The sequence below is a fragment of the Helianthus annuus genome, chromosome 16 (genome assembly GCF_002127325.2).
Source record: "Helianthus annuus cultivar XRQ/B chromosome 16, HanXRQr2.0-SUNRISE, whole genome shotgun sequence".
Lineage (NCBI taxonomy): Eukaryota > Viridiplantae > Streptophyta > Magnoliopsida > Asterales > Asteraceae > Helianthus > Helianthus annuus.
Genome location: NC_035448.2, coordinates 61,090,756 through 61,112,982, shown reverse-complemented (window position 1 = coordinate 61,112,982; position 22,227 = coordinate 61,090,756). Strand labels below are relative to the sequence as shown.

The window sequence follows — 22,227 nt, the reverse complement described above, 5'->3', positions numbered from 1 at the left end:
CAAAGATATACATACACACAATACAGGCTTGGAGAAGCTATCAAGCTTCTCAAGATCGAAAGCGGCGGGGACCTTGGTGGAATCTACATAAAAGGGAGTAATTCCAATCTTATCATATAATAATATCCTGATTAACCAAACATATGCAGGAATATTCAAGGCAAATATCCTTACCAAACATGATGGAAGAAGAATGCTGGCTGGAACTTGGATGGCTAAGTAGAAAGGTTCTTTCGATCTCCGGCAACTTGTAAATGGCCTTAATATGCGTCTCTGACTCTGGAGCTGGGGAGCTAGTTTCTTGAAATCCACTACACAAAAAACAAGGATATAAGTTGGGGATGTCATAGCAGGATATATTTGGGGATATTCCGAAAACCCTAAATCCTACCCTTTGTTAACCACTCCACCGGGAAATCACCGCTATTGACGATGGAGTCCCTCTTAGCAAAGAAGAACTTGCACTTCCACTCATCCTCATTCTTAGTAACTCGGAGAATGAGAGGATTGTTGGAGGCAGAAAACAACAAGAACCGGCTAGATCCATGGGACCTCAAACGATAGGCCAAGGGTAAATCCATGATACTAAGATCAGGGACGTGGTTGGTTTTCATTCGGTCAAGCACAAGTAAGATCCTCCAAACCATGGGCATGGTTTAGGAAAAGCTCAGACCGGTGACACGGAAGAACTCCATGATAAACTCTGGGAATGGGAACCTAAGACCTATGGAAAAAGGGTACGCCAAGAAACAAATCCATTCGGTTGAAGACACGTCCGTTCGTAGATTCCGATCGTATATCAGCATTATGGAAGCTACAAACCTCCTGCTCTGGATTTCTGAGCAGGTTCGTGTGCGTTTGGCCCTGGAAAATAATGGTGAAGAAGACGAAATGTAGAGGAAAAAGTTTGAAGGAAAGAATACCTGAAGTTCTGATGCAATAAGAAAAAAATAAGGATTTGGGTAGAAGATATAGGGAAAAGACTAGCTAATTATCAGAAAATATTGCATCGGAAGTTGCACCAAGTCACATCAACATCTCTATCCCATTAGAAATTTCAAACAACTAAAAATATATCCGTTGGAATCGAGATATCCAACAACTATATTTTTGGGGACAATTGTTATAGGTGGAATTTTGAACCTATATTCCAATAATATATCCTGACTTTATGTTTCTAATCTGTGACCAGGATACCGAACCAGGATATTGGTAACATCCTGCAGAAGTATCTTGTTCGTTACTAATGGTTTGTTTGTATACTTCAGTTGCAAGGGACCATTGTTAACAAGGATTAGGTCTACCCGAAGACTCGCTCAAAGTGGTTGAAAGGTGAACGTTGATAGCGGATGAAGAGGTCTACAACAGTCACAAGGGGATATTCTCCGTATCCCAGAATTGTAGGATATTCAATTAGAATTTAATAATTATACAAGGGGATGCCAGATCATTAGAAAAACACATGTAATATCGTAAACACACTGATTACTTGCTATATTCACAATCATTCACTCACATCTCACAATTATTGTAACACTTAGAACTGATCCATGCATTACCCTAAAGTTGTATCCTGATATTTCAATTAACAAGAAGAACAAAGGCAGCTGGCAGTTGTCAGCTCCCAAGGTTTTGTGCTGGCGATCTAGATAGATCAAGGGCTTTCATACATCCCGCGTCAATCTTTACTTTTATTGTTCATTACTTGATAATTGATATAGTTTGATATCTTGAAACTATATCCTGAAACTGTTTTCTTTATTAATCAACTTAATACATTTTTGCAAATCTCTATAGCACACTACCTCACAAACTAAATTTGATAACTTAATTGCTTCGGTAATTTTTGACTAAAACAGCTATGAATTTAATTTCGGTCCGGTTAGTTCTGAGCCAGGTTTCTATATGTTTCGGAACTGGAACCGAACTGACCCGATTTTATATGAAAAACGGGGACCGATCTAAATACCTAGATACTTGGGTTCGGGTCGGGTTGGGTATATTTTCGGTTCGGTTCTCGGTTATTTTCGGTCCGGACCTAAACTTGCTCACCCCTAAAGGGCATCCACTAACCATCACAAGTGGCCTAGTGGTGGAGTGACTTGGGTTCTCCAATGGAGACCCAAGTTCAATTCCCATTAGTGCTACTTTGGTGGCCACCGACACCCGCTTTAAAGCCGGACTGAGGACACTCGAGGTCTCGGGTTCGACATTTTTCTTACCCCTCTTTGATGGCTATGGGTATTTGCCGCCAGGGATCCTTGTCGGGTGGTGAACTGGGAAGGGAGATCCCTTCCGCGGTCAGGGGTACCGTGCAACTACCCCCCTTTTTAAAGGGCATCCACTGTAATTTCACTAGTTAAAGAACAACACCTGAAATTTTGTTGAAATTAAAGGACATAAAATGCAATTTACTCTAGATATTAAGTGAATATAACCCTTACACCCTCATATGAGTCACACATGTTAAGAATTAACAAGAAAAATTAACTGGGTTAGGGCAAAAGGATATCGCCTGATGAGAAATAGTAATATAAAGGACATGTAATTTCATTAGTTAAGGGACGTCTATAATTTTGTTCAAACTTAAATTAGTTTCACTTACCTTTTATTTGTTTCTTTTCGTATAAGAGTTTGATACTTGAGGATGGCAAAAAGAACCGAGCCCGATGGATATACTGTAACACCCCAGATTTCGTATGTCATAATATAAAATTTTAATTGTAAGGTTTTGATGAAAAGAAATGGTAAATATAGATTTTTATTATTTTTAAAGTTTTATAAGTTTTAGTAAATCTAAATCCTATGTATACATGAAAGTTAATTAGGTTGGTATGTAAATGTGAGGAAAGTGGCATGTTCTAAAAGAATGAGGGGGTGGAAATGAAAATTTTGGAATTAAAACACTTAACAAAAAATTTTGGTCAGTATGTGAATGTGGGTGTATGTGCGATCGAGAGAAAGGGGCAGGGGAGAAACCCTTCATCCAAAAATCCTACAAATTGACCAAATTGAGAAGGTTCAGAGCTGAATTCTAAATGCATGAGTTAGGAATGTTCATCCCCTAAGTGAATTTCATATCAAGTAAGTTTAATTTTAAGTTTTTGGTAGAGTTTGATAAAGTGGGTTGTGGAAGTTGTGATTATGTATGGAATTAAACATGTATGTTAGATGATATGAACAATTAGGAATGTAAATTATGCTTGAAATTGTCTATAATGATGATTTGGGGTAAAACCCATTTGAATGAACATGATGATACGATGATGGAACTTGAAATTGTTAAGAACTTGGTTTAAGTTAATGTATAGTATAATAAATGGTAGATTTTGGTAATTAATCATGATGTAGATGCAATGGTAAAGCGATTTTGTTGGTTATAATGGTCCTTGATATAAATTGGGAAAAAGTATGTTTTAATTGCTTGTACCCATGGCTGGAAATCTTGTACGCACGCCATGTGTTCGATGAAATGTCTAAATAGTGATGAAATAGTTATGCATACATAATGCTTTGCAAAAACGTGTAGTACATGAAATGGATGAATAAAAATGATATAAATTAAGAATGATCATTTAAGGATGTTGGTTGGGAATTGTAGGATTTAAAGAAGGCGGCTCGAGTCAACCGGGACGCAAACAAGACAAGACAAAGGTAAGTTTAATACTTACTCAACTAGTAGGAAATATAGATATTAAAGTTTGATTGTGTATTGATGTTGTTTTGGGATATTGATGGTATGTTGGAATGTTATGTAGTCGAACCATATGAATGGGTCGTACTAATGGAATGTATGTTGGAATGTTATGTAGTCGAACCGTATGAACAGGTCGTACTAATGGAATGTTATGTAGTCGAACCGTATGAACGGGTCGTACTAATGGAATGTATGTTGGAATGTCATGTAGTCGAACCGTGTGAACGGATCGAATTAATGGAGAATGTTATAAAGTTAGACGGGTTTTAGATCAAGTCTTAGTGGGTGAACTTGGTTTGATCATAAGGACCCGTTAGATGGAAAAGTATGTATGATTAAAAACAAAAGAATGATAATTGTTGAAATAAAAGAATGAATATGTTAGATTATTGTTTTGCATATCTAGTTGACTTGTTAAGAATGTTGTAGGTAAATATTCCTTTGGAGCAAATCTTGGACCGGAGGAACGAACACACATTGCGCCATTTAATAGCTTCCGCTCGTCAAGTTCTAAAGGGTGATAGTGTCTTTTTGTTAATGGATGTTTTTATTTATTTATGATGTAATGGTTATAATTTTTATGTCTTTTGGAACGTGTCGTTGAATTTAGTATTTGAATGATGATTCTTAAAAGCAGGGAATCACTTATAGTACGAACGGGTCATGCCCAGTTTTTGTTAAAATTAACATGTCATTATTATTATATTCGAATGTGAATTAAGGGCGTTTCAAGTTGGTATCAGAGCGAAGGTTTGTGTGATTCAAGTTGCGTTTGGTCGGCTTGAACTCAAACCGGAGGCTCTTTCGAAGTGTGTGTGTTCGTTCCAAGAAACCGGACAAGAAGGAAGGTACGTACATGTTATTTTTATTTTACCATAGATATCTTAGTTGGTGGAAATTTAGTAGTCGGGAGACCGGGGTACTGGTAGTAAGTTTTAAAACTTGTTAAGAAGCGAACCGGAATGAATCTTGACGGTTTGGTGTCACACCTCGACCACGTAAAACATCAAATCGTGGCGGAAACGTCGGGGAGTGTTGTAACAGAATTATTGTTCCACAACCAAGGTAATTTAAATAATATTTTATTCATCACCCAAGGGTGGAATACATTGTTTCAAACGAGAACCCACAAGTTACATTGTCTTAAAATAAAAAGAAACAAAGTACATAACGTAATTAATACTAAGTCTAGCTCTGTTTTATATCACTAAGGCCCAAGTCCACCCTAGCGTGTCACGATCGTCCTATGCATTAGCTCCTGAAACACATGTGAAAATAGGTACGCCAGCATAAAAATGCCTGTGAGTAACATAGGTTTTATGAAAATAGGATTCATGACTTAGGTTTAAGAAAATGTTTAATGAAAACTTGTCATGAATCTAGTTTAAGTGTTTGCTTATAAAATGTTTGAAAAGCGATAACAAATCAGTTAATATGTATGTATAAAAGAATGTTGTATGGTTAAAAGAATAACCAAGTAAAAATAAGTTGTATGAAATAAATTGTTTTGTAAAACAAAGTCTTGTGAAAAAGATATTATTTGTGTAAAATGTATAAGTCCAAAATTGAATGATTTAAATAACGGTATGTCATGTAATACAATACAAGCACTTATATATAGGAAGTACCAGCGGTGTATCCACCATGCTTGTAGCATACTACACACATATCGTTACTTAAGTCACTTAAACAAACCACCAAAGCATATAGTTCATGTTCAAACCAATCATCAAATGTTCTTGTCTAAACCATTGTCAATGTTTAAAACCCAAAATGTAGTCATGTAGTTAAGTGTAAGCAAAAGTTATGTATGGTAAGTAACAAAATGAGAATACTTAACCATAAGTAAAAAAAAAAGGAACAAAACAAAGTATTTTGAATAAATCAAAAAGTTATGTTTTGCCAAGTAAAAGCTTGTTTTATTGATACAAACATTTATGTGGTAAGTTAACGCATTACATTCAAGCCTTGAGACAGCAGGATAACCTTAGAGTAAAGGTTATCAAAGTAAAAATGTTCACGGATTCAGTCATTCCTTACACCCAAACAAACCTAGGGTGTCAGGAACGGGATATGTCAAGTCCTATGGTACCATTACTTACTACCGAGCGGCGTAGCTAATGTTAATGAATGTAGTAAAAGAACCGTTTATGCAAACCAAATGTCATACCAAATGTAAACAAGTTATGTGAAAACAATGTACTAAGTATGCTAAGTAAACATACAAAGCAGAAAAGTCATGTAAAACAATGTGCTAGCATGCTCAGTCAACATACATAGCAGAAAATGTAATGTAAAACAATGTGCTAATATGCCAAGTAAACATATGTAGCAAAGCAATGTAATGTAAATCAATGTGCTAGCATGCTAAGTAAACATACATAGCAAAACATAATGAAATCATGTACTAATAGTGTACTCAAGAACATAGCAAGCATATGATGTGAAAACAAGAAAGCACGAAAGTAACAAGTAGGCACATGTGTTTCACCCCAAAATGTTTGGAAAATAGTAAAAGAGGGGTACTATGTACTCACTTGAGATTGCTTAGAAGTCGTAGGATAACCACCAAGCAATGCTAGAAGATCACGGAATCAAACGGCACCTATATAGGTATCTACATTAATAAACGGACCTATCGGAGGATCGGGTAGTACGAGGGTTCGTAAACCAAATAAGTATGGGAACTTATGTAATATGGTTTGACAAAGCCTATGTACTAAAACGAAACCTATCCTAAGTGCTTTTGACCCGTTACGACTCGTTTAGGTAGCTTATGCTACTTTAACGTGTCGTTTGCGTAAAACGCATTCGGAAAGCCTAACTAGTCCTATGACAAGTAAGATATGCCTTAACATGCTTAATATTGTTGCTAAATCAGTTTAGATGTCAAAAATTATGTTACATAGGCTTAAAATGAATTTTGGCGTAAAAAGGGCATTTTGGTAATTTACCTAAGGCATAAGAACTACTTATCATACAACTACTTAAACGTCGTGACCATAAGGTATAACCTCGGAAGGTTATTCCCTACACAACTATGGTCACCTAAAATGTTTGGTCGGATCCTAATGATCGACCAAATGGGTCGGGTGCGTAAGCATAAGCGATTGATTAGATCGCTTACCTTTACGACCCTAAACAAGCACAAATCTAAAAGCGACGAGCTAAACATGCTAGAATATGTTTAGTAATGTTAGAAAACAGGTTTGGTATTTAAAACAAACGGTTTTAATACCCTAGAGTAGTTTGGTTACAAAATACGCGAGAAAACGCATTTTGGCCGAAACTACGACTCGTCACTGAGCTTAGATAACGTGGTAATCAGTAGGTATAGTTACTAGGAACTATAACCATCGTGATTACGCTCACGTTATGAAGTTCGAACGAACTTCGCATTGACCATAAACTGGTCAATGCAGAAAGTCAAACAAAGTTTGACTTTCGAACTCGAAAAGTAATAAAAGAACGAAGGAATACTTACAAAGGGTCCCCGCAAGATTGAACTTCCGAGTATTCTCAGGTATGAAGTGCTAAAACACCCCAACTTAGAGAACAAACTCAGAATTCAAGTGTGGGAAATGAGTGAAAAGAGTGGGGGTATATATAGGTGAAGCACTACCGTTAGGATCGTTTCTTGGAGAAGAGGGCACGATCTAGGCCGTACATTTGTCAAATCCTGATTTGGTACCTTGATGGGCACACAAACCAGCCCATAGGAACCCCAAAACCATGTGCACAAGTGGGTAAAAGCTGGATCTAGCTGGAAAACACTTTCTGCTGTTCTGGGGGTTGCTTACGGACCGTAAGCATGTCCATACGGTCCGTAAGGACCCTGCAGACCAGCTAACTTTCAGTTTTGGCAGATTTGGTCCCTGTGCGCGTATGGACGTGTTTTGGCACTTCTAAAACCCGTCAAACCCATTTTTAAGCTCTAAAATGAAGTTAAAGTATAGGGGACTTGAAATATGCTCAAAAATATGCCGGATGTTAGTTCGTTTGGCCGTACGATTGCGTTGTTCGGTTAATTACGACGGAAGTCGTAACGGACGCAAAAATGGTCCAAAGTGCGCGACGAATGGATTTTTGACAAGCTAAACACTAAAACATAATATTTTAATGCTTACATAAATTTTTGGATGTCCGGATGTATTCAGAACGTAAGTTATGCGCGAAAATGCAAACTTATGCACTTTTTGACACTTTTAGTCCCTGAATGACCCAAAAGTTTATTTTAGCACGCCGAACCCCTCAAAGCCTATTTCTAAGCTATGTAAAGGATATTTAAGGTGTGTTTAACTTATGATCATGTTCCGGAATGTTCGTTACAGTTCAGATTGGCATACTTTCGTAGTTTGTCAATTTTAGTCCCTGTAAGCGAATTAACTAGATTTTGCCATACCAAAGCCTTCGAAACTTATTTCTAAGTTATGTAAAGGTTATTTAAGGTATGTTAAGCAATAATTGATGTTCCGGAGTATTTTTCGTGTTTAACTGATTACGTTTATGCACCAGTTTGTGTATAATTCTCCAGAAAGCGATATAGAGTTTGAAATCGAATAAAAGTCAAAACATGAAAAACATCAAACATAAACAAACAAACATAGGGATCAAATAACTTTATTTCATTGATAACTGAACTGTTTACAATGATTACAAGCATAGATGTCACATTTGGTATTTGAATCGGGTCAAGGGGGCTGTCAAACAACAAACTGCAGCGTCCGGATCATGCAAGGCGCGTCGCCGACGCGGCAGGTGGCCGCCGCCGACGTGGCGTGTCCTCGTCGCCGACGCGACCTCCAACGCGAGGTTTGAAAAGTTGTGTTTTATGCTTAATTTTCTACGTGAGACCTCTTCCGGGATCCCGAAAAAGTCCCGAAACGTATTGTAGTGTTATTTAAACCCATAAAACTAAATTAATCGAGGATGACATGATTGAACGATAAAGAATGATCGAAAATTAGAAAGAATTGATATGTCGAAATGATCATAAATGAACTAGAAAGGTATAGAACGCAAATGCATGATAGAATGACTAGTATGGTGTGGTTTTAAGAATAAGGAAGGATGCATCAAGTAGAAAGCTAATGAATGTAGAATGATAATTGATAAGAAGAAAATATCTTGTGGAAACTAAATTAAAAAAAAATGCTGTGTAGATGACGGACGAAGGAGATGTTTTGAAATATATATACGATCAAACTTAGAAAGTATGAAAGTATTTGAATGATAAGTATGAATGAAATTAGGAAGTTATGGTCATCAAAGCTAAAAAAAATTTGCAAGTAATGTATGGTTCTAAGGATGAAACACTTGTCAAATTAGAAGTAAACATATGTAGAATGCGAACTAGGAGGGAAGGTAATTATGTGGAAATAGATTCCAATATGCTTTTGTAATCAACGGACGAAAGTGATGCTAGCGCCACAAAGGAGGTCGAAAAGAGGGAATAAATAAAATGTTGGCGGAGTAAGTGAGAAAGGCTAATACAAACTAAATCACGTAATGTTGAATTACTTGAATGATAAGCATAAGCAATTAGAAAGTCAAGAATGTGAAAGTATGATTGAAAAGCGAGGTAGTATGGGCTAGAGGATGCGAGGCTTGACCAGACAGAAAGTAATAGTCAGTAGAGTGTAAATTGTAAAAGAATATATTTATGCGGAAACACTATATAAAACAAAATATAGAATGTTGCGTAGAAGCACAACGTATGAAATAAAATGTAGAATGTAGTGTTGGAACATGATGTTTGAAGTTGAATATAGAAGGTTGTTACGAAATGTACCAAATGAAATAAGATGAGGAAGGATACGAAGGAAAGAAGAAATGAAAGAATGAACTATTTGAATCTGTCATTGAGTGCGGATCAACAGATATGGATGAAAAGTATGAAAGAAAATGTTTGAAGCCGTAAGCGAATACGGCCCAGACATACCCAGACGAGATATAAAAGTAAGAATAAAAGAAATGACAAATGTGGCATTATGAGAAGGTGTAAGTATGTGTATCTATTGAAGGAATGATGCACTGAATATGTTACGTGTTAGGCATGTAGTGATCGACTCATGAGAATCAGGATGAAAAATGGACTGGGGCCTAGATGAAGGATTTAAGTACGACAAGGATAGGGATTTTTTGCAAGAATGGTAAGATGATAGTAAGTATGCCAGGATTGAAACGAGATGAGAAGGTAAGGCCGCTCACAAGTAGGAACTCATCACAAATATACATAGGAAAGCGTGGGAAGTAAGTGAAGGATGTACAGAAGGGTAGAGGAGGATGTGAGACACTCGGGTAAATCGAGAACGTTCCATCATAAGAGGGATGGTATAAATGAACAAGAATAAAAGTAGAATAAAATTGTGTAAAAATATCAGAAAGAAAAATAGTCTTTGAATGTTGAAATATATGTATGAATTACAAAAAGAAGAATATAATTTGAATGTTTAAATGACATGTATGAACTTCAAGAACGTAGGATGTTGGCCCAACATGTAAGTGTAATTACATGTTGGACATATTAGTAATTGATTTAAAAGAAATGGGATGGCTGACGGGTTGAGACCCTAACTGGAAGCTTAGTTATAACAAGGAAGTACAAATGTGTGAATTAGTCTATATTGTGGGGATGGAAGGTGCAATGACTAAAAGTCATGAGTTGATCAATGAAATTGAGTATGTAACTTGGTATGGAAGAGAAACATTAATTTTTTTAAGTAAGGTAGATAACTAGACATTGCATGCGAAAGGAAATTGTGAATGTTTAGAAACACGGATTACATGCAATTGAGTGCAATACAAGTAAAGTGTCGAATAAATTAACGAGCAACTAATAGGAATGGAAGTATCTAGTGTCTGTGGCATGTGTGTATATATATATATATGCATATGTTGGTAGACAGAATTTTATGTCACAAGGAAAGTGATTAGAAAGGATGATATTAATAACAGGGTAATTGAATAGTAGGCTCATGATTAGCGTTATCGTTACTAATGATATGGCGAAGGAACAATTATGGTTAGCAACCTAGAAAGCAGAAGTAAGTGATTGATTATGCTGGAAAGCGAATTATAAACTTCATGTTAATACAAGAACTTAGAGGCGAATGAACCAATCTTAACTTCTTGTCTATCGCAAAGGATAGATATTGGATGTCTTAAGGAGTTGTAGTAGAAAGGAGTGTAAGGAAACTAGTATGAAAACAAGGTAAATGCTTAGTATGTTAAATTTAAGTAATTAGAAAGAACTGTATGGAAAACTGAAAGATAAATGTTGAATGAAGTTCGAATAAAAACATTAGAATGCATAAATATTAGATAGGTGGAATGTTACATAAAGGATGATTAAGTGGAATGTCAAATAAGGGATACTTGAATGGAATGTGGCATAAAGAATGTTGGTCATAAGTAAGTCTTGCGAAGAATGTAAGATGAGATCATGCTAGTGTATGAAATTTTGGATTTAGTAAGTAAACGAATCCTACCCCTACATGTGTTTCCTAACATATGTGAGGACCTATTAGAAGGTAAACCTTTCGAGAAATATTCGCGAATCAGAAGTTGAATACGTAAGGTTTTGGTCTCTTTATAGGGCAACCATATGAGGTAGAGTTGTTAATAAGTTATTGAATGAACTGATGTACTCAGTTTTATGTAGTTAGTATGAGTAATGGAACGACATGTGTAATAATGCTTATAACCTCGTATGTAACGGAACATTAAAAGGTATATACATAAACGTTATTCACTTTAGTAAGATGTTGGTACTTGTCTTTGTATCGCAATATCAGAAGGATTGGCGTATGTACGATTGTTATAGAATATGGTGACATGTATAGTTGCGTATAACACCCTGAGTGTGTTATGAGATACATGAATGTTAATATTACGTTACAAAATTATGTTGATTATGTGGTTAAGTCCCTATGTTGGCTCTTGTAACCAAAGGAAAAATGGTAGGAGGTTGAAGCAAGATAGTATATATATGCGTATAAATGTATATATTGAATTGCGGCTAACCATACAGATATTATAAACTATCAATGAAAGAAATATTGGTCTCGGGTAGAGATCACACGTAGGTATCGCAAGAAAAGTATGAAAGAAATTATCAAGCAAGCGCCATGAAAGAAATTTTGCTCGGTATTAGCCCAGGAAGAATGGAATGTATGTAGAAGCAAAATAGTTAGCAACTGTCAAATGATGTATGACTTATGATATTTTGTGAATGTATAGGAATGTATAGGAATGAACAAGTATGAATATTAATAATTATTTCCCTAAGTAAATGATGGAGGTACGCAAGAATGATTAACTTGATAGATAAGTTTTAAGAAATCAGCTTGAACAAATAAATGATGATCATGGAATAATGTAATAGGATAACATTGAATCATGCAAGGTTAATTTACCATCTGTATTAGACAAGTTTTAAAGGAGTAATGACCGATTCATCATGATGGATGATCGAATGAAAGCATGTTGTCGAAGTTCGAGGTATGTAATTACGAAGGGATACGGGTAGACATGTCAGAAGGTATGTATTCAGGTTTCGGGGATGAAACCTTCTTTAAGGAGGGTAGACTTGTAACACCCCAGATTTCGTATATCATAATATAAAATTTTAATTGTAAGGTTTTGATGAAAAGAAATGGTAAATATAGATTTTTACTATTTTTAAAGTTTTATAAGTTTTTAGTAAATCTAAATCCTATGTATACATGAAAGTTAATTAGGTTGGTATGTAAATGTGAGGAAAGTGGCATGTTCTAAAAGAATGAGGGGGTGGAAATGAAAATTTTGGAATTAAAACACTTAACAAAAAATTTTGGTCAGTATGTGAATGTGGGTGTATGTGCGATCGAGAGAAAGGGGCAGGGGAGAAACCCTTCATCCAAAAATCCTACAAATTGACCAAATTGAGAAGGTTCAGAGCTGAATTCCAAATGCATGAGTTAGGAATGTTCATCCCCTAAGTGAATTTCATATCAAGTAAGTTTAATTTTAAGTTTTTGGTAGAGTTTAATAAAGTGGGTTGTGGAAGTTGTGATTATGTATGGAATTAAACATGTATGTTAGATGATATGAACAATTAGGAATGTAAATTATGCTTGAAATTGTCTATAATGATGATTTGGGGTAAAACCCATTTGAATGAACATGATGATACGATGATGGAACTTGAAATTGTTAAGAACTTGGTTTAAGTTAATGTATAGTATAATAAATGGTAGATTTTGGTAATTAATCATGATGTAGATGCAATGGTAAAGCGATTTTGTTGGTTATAATGGTTCTTGATATAAATTGGGAAAAAGTATGCTTTAATTGCTTGTACCCATGGCTGGAAATCTTGTACGCACGCCATGTGTTCGATGAAATGTCTAAATAGTGATGAAATAGTTATGCATACATAATGCTTTGCAAAAACGTGTAGTATATGAAATGGATGAATAAAAATGATATAAATTAAGAATGATCATTTAAGGATGTTGGTTGGGAATTGTAGGATTTAAAGAAGGCGGCTCGAGTCAACCGGGACGCAAACAAGACAAGACAAAGGTAAGTTTAATACTTACTCAACTAGTAGGAAATATAGATATTAAAGTTTGATTGTGTATTGATGTTGTTTTGGGATATTGATGGTATGTTGGAATGTTATGTAGTCGAACCGTATGAATGGGTCGTACTAATGGAATGTATGTTGGAATGTTGTGTAGTCGAACCGTATGAACAGGTCGTACTAATGGAATGTTATGTAGTCGAACCGTATGAACGGGTCGTACTAATGGAATGTATGTTGGAATGTCATGTAGTCGAACCGTGTGAACGGATCGAATTAATGGAGAATGTTATAAAGTTAGACGGGTTTTAGATCAAGTCTTAGTGGGTGAACTTGGTTTGATCATAAGGACCCGTTAGATGGAAAAGTATGTATGATTAAAAACAAAAGAATGATAATTGTTGAAATAAAAGAATGAATATGTTAGATTATTGTTTTGCATATCTAGTTGACTTGTTAAGAATGTTGTAGGTAAATATTCCTTTGGAGCAAATCTTGGACCGGAGGAACGAACACACATTGCGCCATTTAATAGCTTCCGCTCGTCAAGTTCTAAAGGGTGATAGTGTCTTTTTGTTAATGGATGTTTTTATTTATTTATGATGTAATGGTTATAATTTTTATGTCTTTTGGAACGTGTCGTTGAATTTAGTATTTGAATGATGATTGTTAAAAGCAGAGAATCACTTATAGTACGAACGGGTCATGCCCAATTTTTGTTAAAATTAACATGTCATTATTATTATATTCGAATGTGAATTAAGGGCGTTTCATATACCCAAAACCAGAAGCATCTGGGATGGTTATCAGGGGCGGACCTGTAGTGTAAACGGGCGTAGCCCGGGCTACGGCTCAAGTTTTTACCAGTAGTGTAAAAAAAAGAATTTTCCGATTTTATACACATGACACCCCTGAACAAGTACGAGGACACCCCTAAAAAATTTTGGGATACCCCTGAGTTGAAGGTCTAATTCTGCGATGATTATGGGACCGGGTATGGGATTGGGGAAAAATATACTTCGTGAGTATGGGACAGGTACAGGATTCAACGATACCTGACTCGATTACCCGAAACTATATACCCATTTATCTGAACCATATACCCAAAAACTCTTAACTTTCATATTTATTTCTCTTAATTATTATTTAGTAATATTTCATTTTAGTAGATTTATTACTTAAAAAGTAAACTTTTCGTTTAAAATATATGTTTTGATGACCAAATTTATATGCTACGACATACAAATTAACATTTTGAGATTCATATTATAATACTGTTTTTAAATGTTTCTTAAGGGTGATGATGATATATATGTTGTTTATCATAATTTAATATATTGTATAGACTTTAAAAATATAAAATTATAAAGGAAAGTAAAAATACATAGAATGAAAATCCCAACGAGTATTTTTAAAACACTAACGGGTATACCTGATACCCTCACGTATGCCCAATACCTGATGGGTAATTGGTTGAGTATGAGACAAGAATTTACAACCGATATTGGACTGAGATTAGACATACCTGATCCGTACCCAACCCATGCGAGCCTAGATGAGCTTGTTATATGAAGTTCGGGTTCCATTTAAGCTCGGGCATCCATGTATCTTGAAGTTTAAGCTTGACTCAATTCAAGTTTTCACATGTCCTAATCTTAAACTACTCATTAGCTACTTTGCTCGTTTACACCCTAGCATAGATGATATCATCATGGGCAGAACTTTATTGGGGCCGGAGGTGCCCCGGCCCCCACAAATTTGTTTCACTCGTACTGTTAATATTACCAAAAAAATTTCGGTTTTTTTAAATATAAAATATTGGATTTTTAAGAGTCCAAGCCCTACCGACTTAGATTTTAAGAGCTCGGCCTCAATTGAGTTTTCGTTCAAGCTCCGCCTATAAATATTTTTCAACCTCTCTTTTACGGGATGAAAGCGTGTGTAATAGAGATATAATTAGATTAACTACTTCGTGTATATTTTTTTTCTTTTCATATAAGAGTTTGATATTACATAAAGACAACTAAGAGCATCAAATTAGAAGTGTCAAAAAAAAGGTTCGTCCTTTCTATTCTGTAATATTACTATAATAGTTGAATCATTACATACATTAATCTATAATTTAGTTTGCAAGGGTATGGCGTCATAGTGCCAAAACCAAGATGACCGGTTTTACGAATTTAAATAAGATTGGGGCAGTTAGCGAACCGCGTGTTGAACTTGGTAAATGTTAAACAAGTACTTACAGCTACAGAACCTGAAGTACTTCTCATTAATCGAAACCACTTCCGGTTACACTGTTCAAGATTCAAAGTACAACTTTTGTAATTTCTTTTTATTATTAACTTTCCCACAAATAGCCATGACTCGATGCTCCCTTATAATATAATATATGTATACATATTATAATACTAGATTTCAAGCTCATTAACCCTAAATGTGCATCGGATGCCGGGCCTTAAGATTCTATTTGTAATTAGTTTATGTGGCTTAAGATTCTATTTTTTTTTTTTTTACTTTTCGAAAAAAAGTTTATGTGGCTCAAAATAGTCATGGCTCAAAAGATATGAACCTATTGTCCTTGCAGGTCATGAACTGTAATTGAGCTTATCACTATAGAGAAAGTAATAATAAAGAAGTACAAATAATACTTGAATTGTTTGTGTATACAACATGTACCAATTACATAAGAAGTGGATATAAGTGTTTTGATACAAGAGTCATAACAAACCAAATAAACAACAAGAAGATGAAGCCCGATAGAGGCTACAATAAAGTGATATTGGTATGTATGAAGACTGAGGGCAGGGCCGGCTCAACCATTTTTGTGGCCTAAGGCAAAGTAAAATCTTGTGGCCTTTTTCCAAAAAAAGAAAGAAAACAATTTGACAAAAACCAGTTTGATTCTTATACTTACAACCAGTGACGGATCTAGAAGAAAAGTTTAGGGATAGCCCAAATTTCTTTTTTCGATCTAAGGCAGGGCAGCCGTTTGTGGCTCTCGAGGACCTGCGCAAGTATAAATATAGGCCCCTTATTTAAAAAACAATATCATTTTGATATAACATTATTTAAAAAACAATAATAAGACGATCATTTTGATAATATCAGAACATTTTTTTTGGGACGGCAATATCATAACATTTGAATAATTATTCGTATTTTGCTAAATTCAGTGAGAGTTATTAGTAGATAAATGGTTAAAGAGAATTACTAAATTTAATGGGTGTTATTAGTAGATAAATGGTTGTAGAGAAAAATAAAAAGTGAGTAAATTACTAAATTCCTATTCTCAAATTTTGTTTCACTTAATAAAGTTTAGAGATGTAGACAAAAACAAAGTTTAAAGAGGTAGATAAAGATAAGGCAAATAATCCGAACTCTAACAAGCTTCAACAATTGGGAAAGAAAGCAGCCATTTACCAACCACTGCACCAACCTCTTTTTGGTTGTCATAAATAATATACGTAATATATATAACCAGCCCTTGAAGCCCATATATAACATATAAATTTATTTTAAATCTGGAGGCTCTATAGTTTTGGTAGCCCAAGGCCTAAGCCTCATTTGACTTGGACTTGGGCCGGCCCTGATTGAGGGAGGTGAAGGCCAAAATCAAGTGTTGTAATATGCCGCCACAAGCTAAATTGTCAAAATGACGTGAAGCGTGGATTGGAGAGTGTTAAAATTGGTTAAAGACAAACCATTTGTCAGAAGATAAGCAATCTGTGAACTGTTACGCACACATCGACCATGGGGAGTTTGCGAGAGCACCATGCCATACATAAAATGTTAATCAATCTCAAGGTGATCTATTGGCTGATGAAATATTGGATTGATTGCAAAACATATATTACAAATGTTATGACACAATAAAAAAATGATAACAATGGCAAAAGCTATCACATCTTAGCTGATGTATGGATAAGAAATTGATATCTCGCGGCAATATGTTGTTTTGTGGAACTCCAACTGATGATGTTGAATCCAAGAAACACACAATACCTTGTGGTAGAGCAGTGATCATCTGGACAACTAGCCTAGTCAGTATCAACATTGGTATCTATGACAAGATTAAAAGACTGCGCAATAATCAATTCATGAAAAACAATACCTTTAATTAGACCGCAATCTTGTGGCTGTAAGTATGCATTTAAAGAAACTAAGAGATCTTACGTTTTCTTTTTGAAAAACAATTCCAAAATTATCTAAGATAAACACACCACAAGCTGCATTTTACATGTTTTGAACCCACAACCTTTTGGTTGTAAGGCAAACACTTTAACCACTAGAATGTCCTCTTGAAGAAACTCAGAGACCCTTACTTATGATATAGGCAATCTCTAGTAGGCATTTGAAGAAATTCAAAGAAATTATTTTCAAGTTAGGAAATCTCTATTTAAATTAAGACTAGGTATTTAAAATCATCAACAATGTTGCAATATACCAAGGATCATCCAAAGGAATACATGAATTCCGAGATAACCAATGTCTGGGAGCCATAGTAGTGGATAAAGGTGGACAGGAACTAAGAATGAAATGTGGCATGAATTCCCATAAAGGATTTCATAATACCCAAGCCCTTAAGAGCAATGATAGTGTAAACAACTGAACAACTTTGTCACATATATTGAGAAATGCAAGTAATTATGTTGTCGCCAACATATATGTGACAACCATCACTTTTCCATGTATTTCCGTACTATGTAAACAGTAATTTGCATCTTAATGACTGTGCCTGATCAAATTAATGATATGAATGATTTTCTGATTTCTGTCATATACATACAAATGCATTTTATGTTGCAAGAATGTTTATCATTATTACATGCAACACATTATGGTTCGATTAGTGCACAGAACAAAGTTAGCACAGTTATTAGACAGACTAGAAGTACTGACGGGAGTTCGGTACTCAGACAGACATGATGATAAGACACAGAATGAGCTCCGAAACCAAGAGTTACACTAGAATAGTGTGTAGGAAAGTAGGGATCATAAAATTGCCTTCCGAGTGATAGTTTAAATGCTGGAAAGTGCCCGAAACACATTAGAACTGCAGAATTCTGCACAAATCAGCAAAAATCAGCATTTTAACTCCAAAATATAATGCATAATTTTGGTCTAATGGTCCAGAATACCTTCATAAGTGTCGGGAATCAAAACTGTCACAAAAGACAACATAAAGCACACTAAACTGCGTAATTTAGCACCTTAACGAACCGGTAACCAACCGAACAATCGGACACTACCCGAAATACCAAATTCCAACTAGAAGCATTGTTTTAGTGTTACGAAGCTAGTTATGGTCACCGAACATCATAACACATCCTATAAACACTAAACATCTAAAACACTAAACAATACACTTGAAATCTAACTTAACTCCCTAACTAACAATTGAAACACAACCAACACCCCCCCATAGTTGACGGTCACAAGTGGGGGACCCACTTGTGATTTCTTTTATATATTTTATTTGATATGTAGAGAAGATTTCCAACATAATGACTTATGGTTAAAAGAATGTTGGGAAACTTTTTATAAAAACCATGAGGCATTCATTCTAGTTCATTTCACCACTTCAACTTCACCATCTCCTTCCTTCTTCTTCCCCTTGTTCTCGGCTCCAACACACCCACATACAACCTCCATTTTCATTCAACTCTCAAGCATTCTAAGGTGATCTAGAGGTGTCTTAAGCATAACTAAGAAGGTGGGAAGCATTGAAAGTGGAAGGACCTTTTCTTGGTGCTTTTAACCATCACTTTTTCTCATCATCTTCATCTTTGTTTCTTCCCTAGCCTTAGAGCTAGTAGTAAGTCTCTTGATCTTGTTTTTACTTCTAATCATAGTGGTTAAAGTGTTATGTAACTTGTTAAACTCAAGAATCTCAAAGAAACATAAGCATGAACACTAACATAAAGCTTTAAAGCAAGAAAATCAAAGATGTTTTAGTGTATGTATGAAACTTGTTTGTTGATTTCTTGTGATTATGATGTTGATCATCATAAGAAGCTTGCTAGATGATGATTAAACACATGATCTAGCAAGTATAAGGATGGATCTTGTGAAATTTGTGATGATCATCCTTTATGTTAAACATGAACTTGAAAGATGAACTTGTTTTAGTGGATGATGATTATTTCTACAAGTTATATGTCTTGAGATTAAAAGATTTCAAAGATAATTTTTTCAAGAAACCAAAGTTTATTACAAGATTTAACATGATCATGGTTTTTAAAGAAAGTAAACATGTTTTTAGGGCTAAATCAAAGCTAGAAAAGTGTTGGTAACAAGAAAAATACAAGAAGATTTATTTTTGAAAAATCATCATACAAGTTGTGAAGAACCAAAATTTACAAGAATGAGTTTTATAAACTAAAAACCATGTTTTTAGAGGTAAGTAAGCTTACTAAACAACATATGAAAATACTACACATTTTTGTTAAACTTCAAGTTTCATGACATATTGTTAAAATGCATATTTTGGCTCATGGTAAGTTGTGTGTAAATTGTTGATGAGTTTTTAAAAAGAAAATGATATGCTTATAAGCATGGAAACCTCCATTTTTAAGGGGAAACTATGACAATTTTTTTGTAGAAATTAAACACTTAGAAAAATATTTTTAAACAAGTATTTACAAGTAAATTTTGATCATGGTTTTCATATAAAAACTTGCCATAATTTTTATTACAAAAATTACAAATATTGGAGGTTGATTTTTTTTTATAATTAAAATGACTAAGTATATATTTAGGAAAATATATATTTATATGTCACAAATTGTGTGCTATTTGTATATTGATTGTACTAGTTATATTATTCTAGGAACTTGAAAATAATATAACTCACCAATATACCAAAGTTGTAATATAAAATATTATCAAAATTCCAAGAAAATAAATACATAATTTATACCCGAATATTGGACAATCGGACAAACAGACATATGGACTACAAGTATATATATTCCGGAAATAATTTCTTAACTTAACAAATGTGACGAACGGTATTTTTGAAACCGAAGAAACGGTAAAATATGGACTTTTATAACTATTACAAAATACATCATATTTTGTCAAATAGAAAATATATTCTTTGAGAGGAGAAAAATATATATGTTCTTAAATAATTTGAAGATATATTATTTTTGAATAGAGAAAAATATATATATTTTTTTAGTAAGTCAAGAATATATTATTTTGGGTGAAAATTAGATATATATATTTTCTAAAGTTAATCTTAAAAATATATATTATTTTTGAGATATATATGAAGGTATATATATTTTTTTGTTTGTGCTAAGTAAAGTTATAGATATTTTTCTATAAAAATTCTCTTAAAAATATGAATATTTTAAGAATATAAATTTGGTGATTTTTAGTTGTCTAAAAATAATATTCCGGAAAATTAAATACAAATTAAGTATAAAATACTTAATAAATACAAGGAAATACGTATCCTCATGCATATAAATACGTACCAGAATACACCACCAATATTTGGCAAAATATACAAGTATAAAAATACACAAGTATAAGAATACACAAGTACAAGTACACCCATACTTGGGAAAATACATATTTAGAAATACATAATAAACCAAGTTAGAAATATATTGTTTTAACAATAATTCCAAATAAATGGATAAATATAATTTAAGTTAAAATATTATTATTTCTAACTAACAATTATATACTTTGGAATTATATAATGTACATCAAAGATGTAACTCAAAGTATACCGAGGATTCCAAAATAAGTCTTGATAAACAAATAAGACTAAGAGTCGTTACACGACCTAAACGTCTAATAAAACATAACACGTGTATAGGTAGTGGTACGTCATCAGGAAGAGATCTTTGAGTTACAGGAGACAGGACGCAAATCAGTGAGTTCATGTCCCCCTTTTTCTTTTAACTGTTTTCGGTTTTATAAATATCGGGGGTGAGATACATGTTTCAAATGTTCAAATGTTTCAGTGGTATGGTTTAGCTAAGGAATGAACTGTTAGATCATATGGATGATGTAGTATCTCTCCTAAGTGCCATTAATCTAGTTTAAGACCAAAGGGCATGAGTGGTAGATCTATTTGGGTGTAGCGAGCCCCACCCATGGGTCCTTGTGTGGTCGCATGTGGTGACTATGTCGTTCCCGCCGGATGGACCGAAGGAAATTCGCTAGGTTTGAGCACTTCCTACGCACCACACATGTTAATGTCCTTGCAAAACATTAATGATCTGTTCATAGATGCTTTACATACCGGTTATCAAAGGAATTCTCTCAAATGTTTACAAGATTATTCATGCGCATATACAAAGACACATGAACTCGCTCAACTTTTGTTGATGTTTTCAAACTACATGTATTTCAGGAAACTAGTATGGATCTGGCGGGCACTGAAAGTTTCAAGAAATAATTTCAAGAATTGATGTCATCCCGTTTTGGAAGGGTTTGAATGGTATATCTTATCTTTGATAAGATATATGAATCAAAGCATTGGTTTTTAATGTCTTTTGTTAAAATTCCGTTATGGAACTTATTACATTTGGTTGGTTTATAAGTTAAACTTGAAGTTTGATGGTTAGTACTAAACAACTTGGGTTTGTAATATTTTGGAACGTATGAATGGATGAACATCACGTTTTAATCATATAGATGTTTGTTATGATTGAATGCAATGATATTGAGAAAGTCACACATCATACGCTTCCGCAAAAGTCAGGGTGTGACAGTTTGGTATCAGAGCTTCGATTGTAGTGAATTAGGATTCCTTCTCGAGTCTAGACTACAATCATTAGGACTCTCTCACGAAAATATTTTTACAAAATATTTTTCATTGCATTTACAAAACGCCTAGATCCATGGAACAAACATTTTACAAAGGAAAGAATGAAACACGAGCAAGGACACAGTTGGTGGCTTAGTTTGCATGGGGTAGACTTGTTAAGTTAGAAAG

The 22,227-nt window shown here is 34.4% G+C and overlaps 2 long non-coding RNA genes across 2 annotated transcripts; both read left to right on the top strand.

Annotated features, from left to right (window-relative positions):
• The first annotated feature begins 2,921 nt into the window (after positions 1-2,921).
• On the top strand, positions 2,922-4,709 carry LOC110881662. The gene is made up of 3 exons (XR_002559843.2): positions 2,922-3,084; positions 3,602-3,654; positions 4,127-4,709. It is a non-coding gene; the product is annotated as an uncharacterized LOC110881662 (long non-coding RNA).
• Positions 4,710-12,538: 7,829 nt separating this feature from the next.
• LOC110881661 lies at positions 12,539-13,948 on the top strand. Its single transcript, XR_002559842.2, has 3 exons — positions 12,539-12,694; positions 13,212-13,264; positions 13,737-13,948. It is a non-coding gene; the product is annotated as an uncharacterized LOC110881661 (long non-coding RNA).
• The last annotated feature ends 8,279 nt before the right edge of the window (positions 13,949-22,227 follow it).